The 14,339-nt window shown below is 58.1% G+C and overlaps 1 protein-coding gene across 40 annotated transcripts in view; it reads left to right on the top strand.

Annotated features, from left to right (window-relative positions):
* NCOR2 (nuclear receptor corepressor 2) overlaps positions 1 to 14,339 on the top strand; it is a 227,924-nt gene that overhangs the window by 19,078 nt on the left and 194,507 nt on the right. For 39 of the 40 annotated variants that reach the window (XR_007471850.1, XM_049698364.1, XM_049698373.1 and 36 more), the window contains exon 2: positions 10,897 to 10,943. The exons of the other annotated variant lie outside the window; for it this stretch is intronic. The gene's annotated coding sequence lies outside the window, so the exon portion shown is untranslated. The remainder of the gene's footprint in view (positions 1 to 10,896; positions 10,944 to 14,339) is intronic. 40 annotated transcript variants of the gene reach the window in all.

The raw sequence follows: 14,339 nt of genomic DNA, 5'->3' as shown, positions 1-14,339 counted from the left end.
ATGGGGCTGATGGGGCGCTGGATGGTGGACGAGGCTGGATGTGATCTAGCGGCCCTGGGGCCAGTTCACAGCTCGCCTAGTGGCTGTTCTGTGCCCCGGGTCCCCCGCCTCCACTCCACCACAGAAGCAGGAACTTTCCAACACAGAGCCCGGCTGTGAATCAGCGCCACTCACTCTGGGCAGTACGTGGGGCCTCTGGGGCTGTTTTCAGTTTCTACCAAGTTTCTCACTGTGACTCAGTGTTGCCCCCCGGCCCCTTGATCCAGGCTTCTGAGCACCTTCTGAGCTCCTGTGGGACATCACAAAGAGCTGGCTTTGAGGCTGCCCTTTGCTGGGTGCTTCGGGCCTCAGTTTTCTCATCTGTGTAGTGGGAACAGCGAGGGAGCTGTTATGGGTGTTTACTGTCATCAAACAGTGGATCCCAGGGACCGCATGTGCCCAGGGTGTGCATGGAGGGAAATGAAGCAGACACTAGGGGGTGAGAGCTGGGAGACTCACTGGGGGACTCACACAGGGGAGGCCCGTGCCCTGTATCCCCTCCAGCTCTGTCCGTGGAGGATCTGGGTGGAGGGACGTGTGTCCAGGGGCTTCTGTTCTCCGTGACAGGCAGTCGCCAAGCCCAGTCGGGGATGGTGGCCTCCGTCTCTCACTGGGTCATGCTTCAGAGGCTGGGGCGGGGGGCCCGTGCCCCAGGTATTCTCCTCATGACCTGGCTCAGGGCTTGAGCCTGGTGTCCTAGGTGCTGAGGGGCTGGGCTTGCGTCCCTGGGGAGGCGGGCTGGTGAACCCCGATGGCGAGCTTGCACTGAGCACCTGCTGTGTGCCAGACTGTATATTTCTGCACAAAGTAGCCCTCGGCATCACCCCCATTTTACAGATGGGGAAACCAAGGCTCGGAGGAGCAAGGTGACGGCCTCAGGCTTAACAAAATGGTAGAGCTGGGATTTGTGCCTGAGCCGTCCTGGTTTTAACTCCCCTGCTTATCACCTCCACCTTGTAGCAGAGGAAACAGCCTCAGAATTTAGGCACCGGCGTGGGGTCGCCCAGCTAGAACCTGGTGCAGCTGGGATTGGGTCCGGGTCTCCGGCCAGATCCCGGGCTGCTGGGACTCTGTGTATGGACTCCCTTGCTGGGCCTCTCTGTCCCCATCTGTGCAGGATGGGCTGGTGCCTGGGTCACAGATGCTGGGGTGGGTCGGGGCTGGTCTTGGAGAGCGGGAGTGTGCAGAGGGAGGCCTGTCGGGGTGGGGGAGGAGTGGGGTGCTCCAGTAGTGTGCAGAAGTCCTGATCTCCCTTCAGGACCAGGTCAGCGGGAACCACCCCTCCCGCCTGGGTTGCTGGACTCATTGGAATATCCCCTGGGCCCCCGGTGACAAATCTCTTTCACCATCTCTTGACCCAGACAGTTAATTGCTTCTGGTGATCAATCCCTGGTTCCATGACACCCCTGCTCTCCCCGGCAGCCCCCGGCCCTGCCCTGCAGCCACTGATGGCCCAGACCCTGCTCTTGGGCAGGGAAGCTTGGGGCAGGGTGGGAGGCTCTGCAGTGGTTTTCCCTTCCAGCTGACCGTCAGGCAGCCTCCTCCCGGGGGACCCAGCAGCTGGCATTGTAGGGCCCTTGGCCTGTGCTCCTACAGGGTGGAAACTGAATTAGCTTTACAGAGAGCCTATGATGGGGCCTCTGAGGGACTTTCAGAGGCTTCTGGAAGTTTCCACCCCATGCAGTCCCCTGTGCCCCATTCCCAGAAAGCCCACTGTCTTATCTCCCACCCCTCAGGGGACTCCCAGGTGGAGGTGATGTGTGGTTAGAGTGGATGCCTGGATGCAAATCTTAGCTGTGGGAACCCTGGGTACACTTTCTTGCCTCTCTGCCTCATTGCCCCCATCTGTAAAATGGGGAGAGTCATAGTAACTCGTGTGTACGGTGGTTGTAAGAATTAAACCAGTTAGTAATTTACAGGGCTTAGCACGGTGCCCACGCAGTGAAAGCCTCAGGGGAGCTCCAGGTGTCTGCAGCTGGCGATGCCGGTGGTGGACAGACAGGTAGACGGACAAAAGGCTTCTCCGTGCTGCCGTCTTGGGCCTCCGCAGGCCTCGGAGCGAAGCCCCTGGCCCTCCCGGCCTGATCTGTGCTGCCTGCCCTGACTTGGCCTGTGCTGGGCCGGGAGCCAGGCTGCCGACACCCGTGTGGCCCGAGCCCCCGTCTGCCCCCCTTCCCTCCAGAAACGGTCGATATCCTGGCTCCTTCCTGGCGTCTAATTGCTCTTGTCGGCTGCTGTCTCCGCAGATGGCCCCACGCCCCGTAGCGAGGAGGCAGGCGGGAAGTTTCTGAGCAGTGTGTTCTGGGGCCAGATTGAGGGTGGAGTGGGGGGAGAATGGGGCAGCCGAGGGAGGACGCCCGGGCCCCCATCTCCCTGCCCCTCCCTGGCTGTGCCATCTCGGGCAGGTTGCTGAACTTCTTTGGGCCTCAGTTTCCCCATCTGTGAAATGGGGTCAGGCTAGACGGCCCAGGACCTGGCACACGGTGACTGTGCATGCAGGGGGGCTATTATTATTGCTGTGGTGACCATTGTGGTTGTTTGGCCTGTGATCAGCGCAGGTCTCTTTTGGGAGCCCGGATAGGTGGACCGGGGGCTGGGGGGGCCTGCGGGCAGGGTCAGTGCGGATCCTCATTCTCCTCCTGACGGTGTGCCCCCCCTTGGATGGGCCTGAGCCCCCTGGAGTGGGGCCGTGGCCCCTGTGGTTGGATGGGCTGTGCCCCCTTTGGGTGGGCCCACGTGTCCGCCTCTGTTGGGCCACAGCCCCTCCTCCCCTTTTGTCCCCCCCCAGGCCCTGTCCACTCACATCCACGCTGGCTGTGGCCTTGGCTTTGCTGCGCCACTGCCCTGCCCCCACGCCCCGGCAGTCGCTGGCTGCTGCAGGCTGGTGGGGAATCAGAGACCTGGGTGAACTCTCCATGATTGCCTCTCCGCAGCTTCAAGGAGAGCCGGCCTCAGCTGTCACTTGAGAAGGAAAATAAAATATCCCAGTGGCTTCTAAGTGGAAGAGCTGCCTCCCTCCCGCTCTGGCTGTCTGGGCTGCTTGCTACGACAGTGACAGGGAAGGGCCACACTCGGTCCCAGGGGACAGGGGAGACTTCCCTGTTCATCGGGTGTGAAGAGACGTGTCTGGCAGACCCAGGCAGCTCTGGGAGGGGCGTTAGGTCCCCTACACCCTAACGCCTCAGGACTCTGGCCTGCTCCTGCCCTGGGTGCCTGGGTCACACTGTACCTGAAGTCCCCAAATCCAGCCTGCAGAGATGGCTTCCGGAAGTTATGCCTGCCCACTGGGGGCAATGCCCGGATCTGCGGGATCGCGTTTAGGGCGTCTGTAGAACACGTTTCGTGGCTTTTGCTCATCTTGGCCTCGTATGGTTCACGCTGCCACATGGAGGCTCACGTGGGCATCACTTCCCTTTCCTCAAAGTGGCGGGCATTGCAGCAGCCCCTGGGCCCTGGGTGATTTTGTAGAACTTGACCTGTGCCCACTGAGGGGGTTGAGATGGGACAGCGGGAGCTGCAGGTGGAGCGTCTCCTCTCTGAGGGCTGGTGCCAAGGCTCCTGGGCTGGCACGGCAGAGCCTGGCAGGGGGTCCTGCCCTGGGAGGAGGTGATGACTGGGGAGGGATATTGTGGGTGAGTTGTGGCTCCTGCTTCTGTCAGGCGCTGGCTTCTGGCCTCTGCACTGACTGGGGAGAGAATCGTGGAGAACCCGCCCCCGGGGGTGGGGTGGGGAACCACTGAAGTGGGTGGCAGCCTGGCTGTGTGATCCCCTCTTGGAGCCTCAGTCTGTCCATCCAGGAAATGGGTAGCAGCAGCTCAGGAGGCTGCAGGGAGGGTTAAGTCGGGTTCCTGCTGCCCGGCTCAGGGTCTGAGAACACAGGGTAAGGGTACCACTAACAGTAACAGCGCTCAGCCCCGTGTGCACGGTTAAGGCCGCCTGGGTGCCCGTCCTGACTTCTCTCATCAGCTGTATAACCCCTGGGACAAGTGACTCAACCCGCCCCCCCCAAGTCTCAGTTTCCTCATCTGTAAAATGGGGATAATAAAATAACCTACCTGGGGACTTCCTTGGCAGTCCAGTGGTTAACACTCCACGCTTCCACAGCAGGGGGCAGAGGTTCGATCCCTGGTCAGGGAACTAAGATCCCGCATGCCATGCAGCACGGGCAAAAAAGAAAAATGCTCTGTAGACTTTTTTAAAAAAAATAATAAAATAAATAAAATAGCCTACCTGAAAGGTTGTCGGGAGTTAAATGAGTATGTAAAGGCTCAGCTTGGTGTCCTCACAGGAGTAACTAAACGCTAGTTATGGCCACTGTTATTATTGCCGTTGTTGTTGGTTTTGTGACTGCAACCAGATTGCATGTAGCTGAGTATGAGGGAGTGTGGGCTGCCCGGAGGAGGAGGCCGTTGGGCTTGTGAGTGTAGGTGGGACTCGCATGGGTATGGGAGGTGCATGGGGGGCTTTTCAGCGGTGGGGAGTGCGGGGATTGGGTGAAAGACGGCAGGCAGGTCCAGGCCTCCCCCAGTGCCTTCTGTGATCCTGGCCCCACTGTGCACCGGGCACTGTGTTAAGTCTGTTGTGAGTCGGCTGGGCCCACTGTGTGCCAGGCCTTCTCTCAGCCCTGCTGTCAGCTGCACCTCACAGCGTTGGCCCTACTGTGCTGAACCCTCCTCTGTATGCAGTCTCTTTTACTCTGAGCCTCACCCTGCTGTTCCCACTGTGCATCTGCCTTTGCATCAGGCCTTGTGGCCTCAGTGAGGGATAAGGCAGGCCCTTTCCTGGAAGGCTCAGGGTCTGCTGGAGGTGGCCAGGCAGAGTTTTTGGGTGAGGTGGCAGTGAGGGCCAGGATATGACTGGACTAACTGGAAAGGCTTATAACATGGAGGGGAGGGGAGAGGACATCATAAGCTGGGCTTTGAGGGATGTGTAGGAGTTCTTTGGAGAGACAACTTGCTGTCACTTATACCAGGGCAAATTGTGGGCACAGACCTGTCTGATACGGGTCTGTTTGGCTGTGAAATGAGCACACTGGGGAGGAATTTGCCAGGGTCCCTGGGAGTGGGGGTGGGTCAGGGGATTCAAGAAAGGGTTCATGTCCCAGCTTTTTTCTTTTGCTTCCAGCTGAGAGACTTGGGACAGGTGACCATTCCATGCCTCAGTTTCTCTGTTTCCCCATTTCTCTTGGAGTGTTGCTGTGAGGGTCCTGAAGTGGGGAGATGCAGAAAGCGCTTACTGTGATTAATAAGCTTGTTGAGGTCTACGCTGTGCCAGGCGCTGCTCTAAGGGGCTCTGCTGTATTAACTCATTTAGTGGTCACAGCAGCCCTTCGAAGGGACACTGTTACCATCCCTCAGTTTATAGACAGCGAAATAGAAGCACGGGGAGATGAAGTGACTTGGGTGTCCAGTGCAGGAGTGGCCGAGCCAGGACTGGCACCCCGGCTGCCTCTGTCACTGCCTTGCCCGTCTGCAGGCACTGCGGGGGCTCTATCAACACCCCTCTCCTTCTCACACCTGGAAAGTGGGCCTCCTGGGGCCCTGCCGAGGGTACGGCCCACGTGGCTGGAGGCCCAGAGGAGGCTGGGCTGGGAGGGAGGATTTGTTCTGAGCTCTGGCCTGTGCAATCACTTTTAGCAACCTGCCCAGGGAGCAGGTGGAGGCAAAGGCCTGGTGTTGCTAGGGCCTCAAGGGGCCAGTGGGGTCAGGGCCTTGCCTCTGGGTGGCTATAGCACAGCCTGGTGGGAAAGGTTTGGAGGTACTGAGGTTCAGCTACCAAGCACTTGCCTGGCACCGAGACTTCAGCCCTCAGGTTCTGACCTTAGGAGAGACTCCAGTGCAGAGAGAGGCTGAGGCTTGGCCTGGGGAAGAGGACACCACCTCCATGGAGCCGACAGGGATTGACACGGAAGTGTCCTCCCTGGCCATGCCTCACGCTGTTCTACTTGGTCATGCGTTAGATCCGAATGTGCCCCTCCCCTCCCGTGGCCCCACCCTGGAAACAAAACCCAGGCCAGTATCGCCCCCCGCCTCGCCCCGTCCACCACTGCTTCCAGTTTAGCTGGGTCCTGTCTCCAGGCCTCTGCATTTGCTGCGCCTTCCTCCTTATCTCTTCAGCCCTGGGCTCCAGTGTCACCTCCTGGGAGACCCTACCTGTCTTCTAGTCCTCCCCCATCCCCCATCACGCCTGTCATTCATTGCAGGTTTATGCTGGTTTATGTCTGTTACTTCAGTCACTGCCCTTTGACGTCGTCTGCTCTTTTCTTTTTTCTTTCTCTTTATTTTATTTTTTTATTTTTGGCCTCGCCACACAGCTCTGGGATCGAAGTTCCCGGACCAGGGATTGAACCCTGTGCCCTTGGCAGTGAAAGCTTGGAGTCCTAACTACTGGACCATCAGGGAATTCCCCATCTTGCTCTTTTCTTGATGTATCTGTGTGGTGTTTGAGTGTGGGTAGGTGTGACCGTGTCCCCTGAGGACCCTTGTCTTTCGTATTCATGGCCCCATCCCTGTGCAGGGGCTCTGTCAAGCTTGTCAACTGGCCGAAGGTTGATGCTGGTATCCCAGTCAAAGCTGGACAGCTCTCTCTGGGTTTGAACCCAACTGGCTCTGCCCTCCTGCACCTGTGTGGCCTTGGACTGCTAGCTTCCTGTCTCCGAGCGGGGTGGATGGACACTTTGGGTCAGCCTCTGTGGCTGGGGTAATCTGGGTGGGCTTCCTGGAGGAGGAAAAAGGCAGTGTTATGCTGGTGCTGGGAAGGCAGAGGAGGGGGTGGGAGGGCAAATGGCAGAGTTGAGGGCCAAAGCTCTGAGGGGGGCCTGATGGGGCTTGTTTGGGGGCTTGGTGCCATGTGGGGGCAGGTCTCAGCCCGTGGGCCCTGGGGAGCTGTTGAAGTGCTTAAGGGAGGGTTACCGAGGGCCTGGGGGAGGGGAACCCTTGGAAGCCGTCCTCTTTCCTCTATCTGCTTTGCTGGGAAACCAGTCTGGTCAGCCCCCCTTCCTTCCCTCCCCCACTCTCTCCCCCAGGGGTGGGGGGAGAGGAGGTCGTGGCTGGGATTCAGCAGTTGGGCTGGGCCACGACAGGACCATGGCTGGAAACACGGTGCGGGGGGGCTGGCTCCCCCGCGGAGCCTTCCTGGGCCAAGCGCGCGTGTGTGGGAGTGTGTGGGAGCACAGTGTGCGCAGGCATGCACGAGTGTGAACAAGTGAGTGAATGAGGCCGTGAGTATGTGCGTGTGTGACTGAGGATGTGCAGCAGTGTCGGCACGAGCGTGACTGAGACCTTAAGTGAGAGGGTCTGCTCCCTGGCTTGAGCCCCTTGCACAGGGGTCAGAGCCGCCCCCCTCCTAGGAGGCCCAGGGACCCGGGGACCTTCAGGGCCCACGGAGGTCCCACTGGGTGCAGCTCTGCTCAGGGAGCTGTTGAGCCCCCTCCCTGCTGGGGCTGCCTGGGGTCAGCCTGGGAGTGGCCACCTCCCCACTCCCGCTCTCCTTGTTCACACTCAAGGAGGGTCCCCCCACCAGTGCCCTGGCTCCCGAGGCTTAAAGCGCTTGGACCTGGGTTCAAATCCTGGTTCTTTCCCTTCCCTTCCTGACCTTGAGTGAGTTACTGCTGAACATCGGCTTCCTGGCCTGGAAACAGAAGCCCCCATCCCTCCCTCCCTCCCTCCCGGGATGGTTGTGAGGATTACGTGAGGTACCCGGGAAGCAGCCTGAGCACAGAAAGGCCACAGGAAGTGTTTGTGGTTCTCCTTCCCTCCCCCACCCAGAGCTGTTGCTGTCCAAGCCGGGAGCCCAGCACAGCCGCCAAGGCTCCCCTTCCATCCCTCGCCCGCCCACGTGAATTCTACTTGCAAAATGCTCACCATCCCATCCACTTGTCCCGCTTCCACCCTCACCCATCCTCCACTCCACAGCCCGAATGCACTCTCCAAATTCTGGTGGGACTTGTCCCTTCTCTGCATGCGAAACCCTCCTAAGGGTCTCCCTGCCCCTGGGAATAAAATCCCAATCCGAGGGGCCCTGCGGCGATCAGCCCTGCCTACCCGGTTCACACACACACTCTCTCCGCTCCGCTTCCTTCCAGCCTCTGTGCTGTGATCAGCTGTTCTCTGCCCGCATCCCCCATCCTCTCGCCAAGCGCACCTTTCACCTTCCTCCGTGGGGCACAGCGTGGCCGTTGCTTCTCCTGGGAAGTCCCCAAGTTTTCTAGGCTGGGAACTGCTCTCTGGACCTGTGTGTTGTGGGCATTGCTGGGAGATGCTCTGTATGGCCCCCTGGGGCCGGCCCAGGCCGGTCTTGACCTCACGCCATCAGGTGCTTTGTGTCCATTGGGGGACTGCAGCGGGGACTGGCTGGGGCTGGGAGATGGTGGGAAGCAGGTGGGGTCTGATCTCCCAACCCTTCCACAGTGGTGCCTGGGGAGAGCGCCCAGCCACCTGACCCCGCCTGAGCCCTTTGCAGGACCTGCCGCAGGGGGCTGGCCACAGAGGCTTCTGGGAGGCTGGGATGGCTACGGAGACATGCCTGGGCCTCCCTGTTTCCAGCCTTCCTGCAGGGCCCTGTCTCTGGAGCTGCCGCAGATGGCAGGACAAGTGTCAAGCCTGGAGGCACTGTAGCGAAAAAAACCTTAAAAGGACAGGAAAGAAGGGGCAGGGTCCTTCCCCATGTGCCGCCTGCAGCTGCCCCTTTTAGGGCTCCTTGGGGTCTTGGAGCTTAGCTGCCAGCCCCTGCCTTGGGGTCATAGAACGCCCCGCAGGAACTGACTGCTGCTAGTGAGCCCACGCTGGCTCTGAAAGCACTTTACCTCCACGGCATCCCTGTAAGGTCGGTGTTTTTAATGTATCATTGTTCCCATTTTTAAAAATTAAAAAAAATTTTTTTGGCCACGCCATGTAACTTGCGGGATCTCAGTTCCCCAACCAGGTATCAAACCCGGGTCCTCGGCAGTGAAAGCGCGGAGTCCTAACCACTAGACCACCAGGGAAGTCCCCCTCGTTTCCATTTTAGAGATGAAGAAACTGAGGCTCAGAGAGGTGAAGCTACTTGTCCCAGGGTGCACAGCTAGGAAGGGCAGAGCCCAGATTTGAACTCAGGGAGCCTGGGCCCAGAGCCTGAGCCCTGCATGCAGCTGCCTCAGCCTTGTGAGAGCCGGAAGCCGCAGCTCCACTTGCCTTTGATCCCTGGGTGGGGGCAAGGGGTGCAGAAGGGGTTCCCTAAATGTCCACTCGAGCCTGAGATGTTTGCGAATGGACGGGTCTTGGAGACAGCGGTGGGAAGTGGGCCCATTTTCTGGATGGGAAAACCAAGGTCAGAGACTCCAAGGTCACAGCCGTTAGTAGAGGAGCTGGGACCACAGCCAGGGTTTTGATCTCTCTCTAGTGGTCTGCCCATTACTATTTGTTTACTTGTTTTTTTTCTTGCAGAAGCTAACACAATAAAGAATGCATAGGGACTTCCCTGGCTCTCCAGTGGTTAAGACTCCACACTCCCAATGCAGGGGGCAGGGATTCAATCCCCGGTTGGGGAACTAAGATCCTACGTGCCGCACAGCACAGCCAAAAAAAAAAAAAAAAAAAAAAAAAAAATGCATAAACACATGGCTGCAGATTAATGAATAATTGTGAAGGAGTCACATGCGGTCTTCTCTCCAGAGGTGCTTAACATCCTAACTTCTGTGGGAATCATCTTTTTGTTCTAGTGTGACTGCCCCTGCAGACCTCTCTACTCGTGAAAGTAGAGTCTTGCCATTCCCAGAATCTTATAAATGGAATCCTCGCGTGTGCTTATCCTCTGAGTCTGACATCCCTCCGTGTGGTTGTGTGTCTGTAGTTTGTCCCATTTTATTGTGGGGTAGTATTCCATGGTATGGATGTACAGCTGTTTGTTTATCCCTTCATCTATGGATGGACTGTGTTCAGTTTTTTGTGATTATGAATAAAGCTGTTATGAACATTCATGTACACATCTTTGTAGGAGCATATGTTTTCATTTTTCTTGGGTAAATACCCAGCAGTGGAGTTGCTGGGTCACATGGTCACCCAAATGTATGTTTAACTTGGTAAGAAACTGCCAAGCTGTTTTCCAAAGTAGTTGCACATTTTGCACTGAAGTAGTGACGTCTGAGAATTCCAGTTGCTCTGCATCCTCGTCAGCACTTGGCATTGTCTGTCTTATTTTAGCCATCCAGGTGGGTGCGTAGTGGTCTCTTAGTTTGCACTTTCCTGATGACTAATGATATTGACCATCTTTTCATGTGCTTATTGGCCATTTCTATATCCACTTCTGTGAAGTTCTATCAAGTCTTTTTGCCCATTTTTCTGTTGGGTTGATTGGCTCTTATTTATTTGTGAGCGTGTTTTTTATATTCTGGACACTAGTGTTTATTGTGCTGGTTTTGACTTTGAATGGTGACTCAGAAATTCTTGAATGAGAGTCGTAGGCCCACCCCTCCATCAGGTGTCACTTACTGACTTTTCATAGGGTCCCCTGGGAAGTTAATGGGGGATTTTCACAGCGACAGTGTGATCTGGGCCCGGGGTCCCCTGGGGGCTTGGCTGGGGTGTGAGCTGCCTTTATAACCACATAGTTCAGATTGGAATCCCAGCTCTGTGACTTCCTAGCTGTGGGACCTGGGGCGTGAGACTTTGATTCTCTGAACCTCAGTTTCCCCCTCTGTCAAATGGGGTAGCAGTACCACCTCATGGGGTTGTCGTGGAGAAACACTTGGCCTGATGTACACAGTGCCCCAAGTCCAGGCCAGTGGGCCTTGCCGTCTCTACCTGCACATTGATGTGGTCATACCTTAGCCCATGGGGATGCTGTGATCCTTGCTAACAAGACCCGTGTTTTCCCCTGCAGGTCCCCCAGAGTCTTTGAGGACACAGCGTTGCTGGTGGCTGTTTCTGGTAGGTTCACATCTATCCCTCCTTGCCGTCTCCAGCGGGTTCGTGTTGCTGGGACCTTCTCGTGGACAGGGGGTCGGCAGTTGCTGGGGTGCCAGGTTCTGTTGGCGGATGTGGTGGTGGGCTCTGTGTGGCCTTGTGGGGTAGGGTCTGGGCAGCAGTGTGGAGGTTGTGGGTTCCCCCGGGATGGGGTATTTTCTGGTCGAGTGCATTGATGTACAGATGGTGCCTGGGAGAAGGGGTTGTCCCAGCAGTGCAGCTGTGTGACAGTGGGTTTTCTCTGTCTCTGGGGTTCATGGCCACATTGCTTCTGTGACCCGATGGTGGGCTGCAGGCTCAGAGAGGGTGAAGCCTGTGTGCTGGCCCTCGAGTTGGGATGTTGGACGTTGGAGGAGGCCCTCGAGCCAGACACCTGTGTGCCACCGTGGTCGCCGTGCCCAGCAGGGGAGCCGGGGTTCCAGTCCCGGCACTGCCACTTTCATGCTGGGCGCCCAGGACAAGTCACTCATCTCCCTGTGCCTCCATTTCCCTGTCTGTAGACTGGGGTAATGAGTGTCCCCTTGTAGGGTTGCTGCGACAATTAAATGAGCTGATAGGGAGCAGCGCCTGGCACAGAGGAGCTGCTCAAAAGCCCATCACCACAGTGCTTTTCACGTCACTGTGTCTTGTGCCCCTCACAGCGGTGCTCCAAAATGGGCTGTTATCCTCATTTTATAAAAGGGGAAACCGACGCACAGATGGGTCACCTGTGCCACGTCTCAGCTGGAAGCAAAGAGCGGGGGCTAATTCTTTGACTCTCCCAGGGAACCTGGCAGATTCCTCCCCAATGCACCCATTTTGCAGCCAAGCAGACTGAGGCCCCTGTGGGGCTGGTCTGTGCCCACTGCCCTCCCTGTCCCCCCGCCGACCTGGTACATCTGACGGCAGGGGTCTCCCCAGAAAGCTTCTCCGTCAGGGGGAGTGGAGAGCGGTCCTGGGGGCACTGGCAGAGTTTGGGGTGTCAGGGAGAGGGAAGGCAGTCCAGGTGAGGGTCAGTGGGGTGGGCACAGGCTTGTTTGTTTTTTGTTTGTTTGTTTTTGTTTTGTTTTTTTGGCCACGTGGTGCGGCTTGTGGAGTCTTAGTTCCCCGACCAGGGATCAAACCCGGGCCCCAGCAGTGAGAGCGCCATGGAATTCCCAGCACAGGCTTGGAGGAGGGGATTCAGGTACTGGCCAGGCTGGTGGGAGAGGGAGGCATCTTTTATTTTATGTTCTTTTCAACCAGGAGAGGCAATTGGTCCCAGGCGGGGACCCTGGAGCCTGGTTGCCTGAGTGCACATCTCTGTCTGCCGCTTGTTATTTGCGTGACCTTGGGCAGGGTCCCGAGCCACCCAGTGCCTCAGTTTCCCCATCTGTAAAATGGGGATGGAATCAAATCCCCCCACAGAGCTGGTGATCGTTGCTGAGATTTTTGGTTTCTGTATTTTTGTTGAAGCAGCCGGGAGCCCTGGCAGAGGAGGGAGCTGAATCTGCAGGTCCCCTCCCTGTGTCTTGTCCTTGCCCCTGCGGGGACAGGGTGACCAGCTGACCCAGGCCTGGGAGAGGCAGTCATGTGGTCAGAGACCCCCTGTGGGCGTGGTGAGGAAATGCCCCACCCCCACCCCCCACCCCCCAGGCTTCTGGAGAGTCAGGCAATTTGGGGAAGCAGTGGAAACACATCTGGAGGGCATGTGGGGTGCCTAGCCCCTGTCCGTGCCAGTGAGGAAGGGCTCGTCAGTGGGTGCAGCTGCTGGGGCGCAGGCACTGGCCCCCCGCAAATGACAGCTTGACCCCTTGCTGGCTCTGTGTCACTGAGCACTGTTCAGCTGCTGGGGCTCGGGACGTGGGGCGTGGGCTGCTGCGAGCACCAGTACTTAGTAGGTAGGAAGCGCTCACTCAGCGCTCCCAGCATCTTTCTTTACCTCTTACCGACTGAGCTGTTCTTCTAGGGCTGGGAAGGGTTGTCAGCCAGGCCTGGCCCCAAGGAAGGCCGGAGGAGGGTCTGAGGAGCCCCCAGCCCAACCCTTGGCGTCCATGATGGGGTCAAGATCTGGCGCTCTCTGCTTAGCACTTCTGACTGCTGTTCCCTCATCAGGGCCACACCAGTGCGGTAGGGACTGCAGGGCAGCGTCCTGGGAGGGACAGTGGGGGGAGGTGGTTACCTGTGCAACCCCATTTTGCAGAGGGGCAAACTGAGGCTGAGAGATAGGAAGGGGCCTCCCTGAGGCTGCAGCGCCGAGAAGCAGGTTAGGGGCGGGTTTCAGTCCTTGTCTGTGACACCCAGCCGTGGACTGGCGTCCTGGGTCTCTGGGGTGGTTCTGCAGTGGGCGGGCCTCCTGCAGACCTGGGTGCAAATCCCAGGGGGCTGAGACACTTCTGTGCCTTGGCTTCCTCGTCTGTCAAATGCTTGTCCTCCAAGGATTGCTGAGGGCACTACTGGGCATGTCCTGGCTCAGGACCGGCTGCTATTGGGAGATTTTAATTTTCTTCATTCATTGAACGATTCTTTCTAAAGCACCTACTGTGTGCTGGGCCCTTTTCTGGGTGCTGGAGATAGAGCTGGGAATAAGCTGGACAAGAATCCCGTCCTCCCTGGGTGAGGCAGACAGTTCACAAGTCAGATACGTAGTGTGCCCTTCGGTGGGGAGCGCTGGGGTGAAGCACCAGCAGAGAGGGGGTTTGGGGAGTGTGTGGGTGATCTGGGGGTTGCCGTTTCAAATGGGGGGGTCAGGGTGGGCCTCCCTGAGAAGGTGGCATTTGAGCAAAGACCTGCAGGAGGAGGCAAGGGAGCCTGCAGGTCTCTGGAGGAAGGGTTTCCCAGGCAGAGGGAACAGCCCGTGCAAAGGCCCTGAGGCTGTGTGGAATGGGTCTCCTGGATTGCAGGAGTCTGCATGAGTCAGGCCTTGCTCCTTTGTTCCTGAGCCTTTGGGGGCCCCCAGTAGGCAGGAGGGAGGGACAGCCTTGGAGGTTGCCTGCTTCCGGAGCCAGGCCCTGGGCCCCACAGAGATGGGTTTTATCTTGGAACATGGGGGACACCGGTGGTGGTCCCCCCAGAGTGATCAGCCCAGCCGGGTTTTCTACCTGGCGTTCTCGGTGCCTTGGAAGTTGGAAGGGAGGCGGCCTTGCCTGGGGTGATCTTCCCTCCTTCTCCTCCGCCTCTCGGTCCTCCATCCATCTGCACCGCAGACCTAACGGAGAGCCTTCCTCCTGTGGCTGTTATCCGCTTGTCACTCCAGTGGCCCACCCGAGGACGATAAAAGGGCTTTTTGTCTGCAAGCATTTAGTTTCCTCCTCTGGGGCGATCCATCACGTCTGAGGGAGGCCGAGGCAGACAGACGGGGGAGGGGGCGGAGGGGGTCCCTCCCCCTGCCGAGGACTCCAG

Source organism: Orcinus orca, chromosome 15, assembly GCF_937001465.1.
Source record: "Orcinus orca chromosome 15, mOrcOrc1.1, whole genome shotgun sequence".
NCBI lineage: Eukaryota > Metazoa > Chordata > Mammalia > Artiodactyla > Delphinidae > Orcinus > Orcinus orca.
The sequence above is the reverse complement of the archived record's forward strand: the minus strand, read 5'-3'. Positions and strand labels throughout refer to the sequence as shown.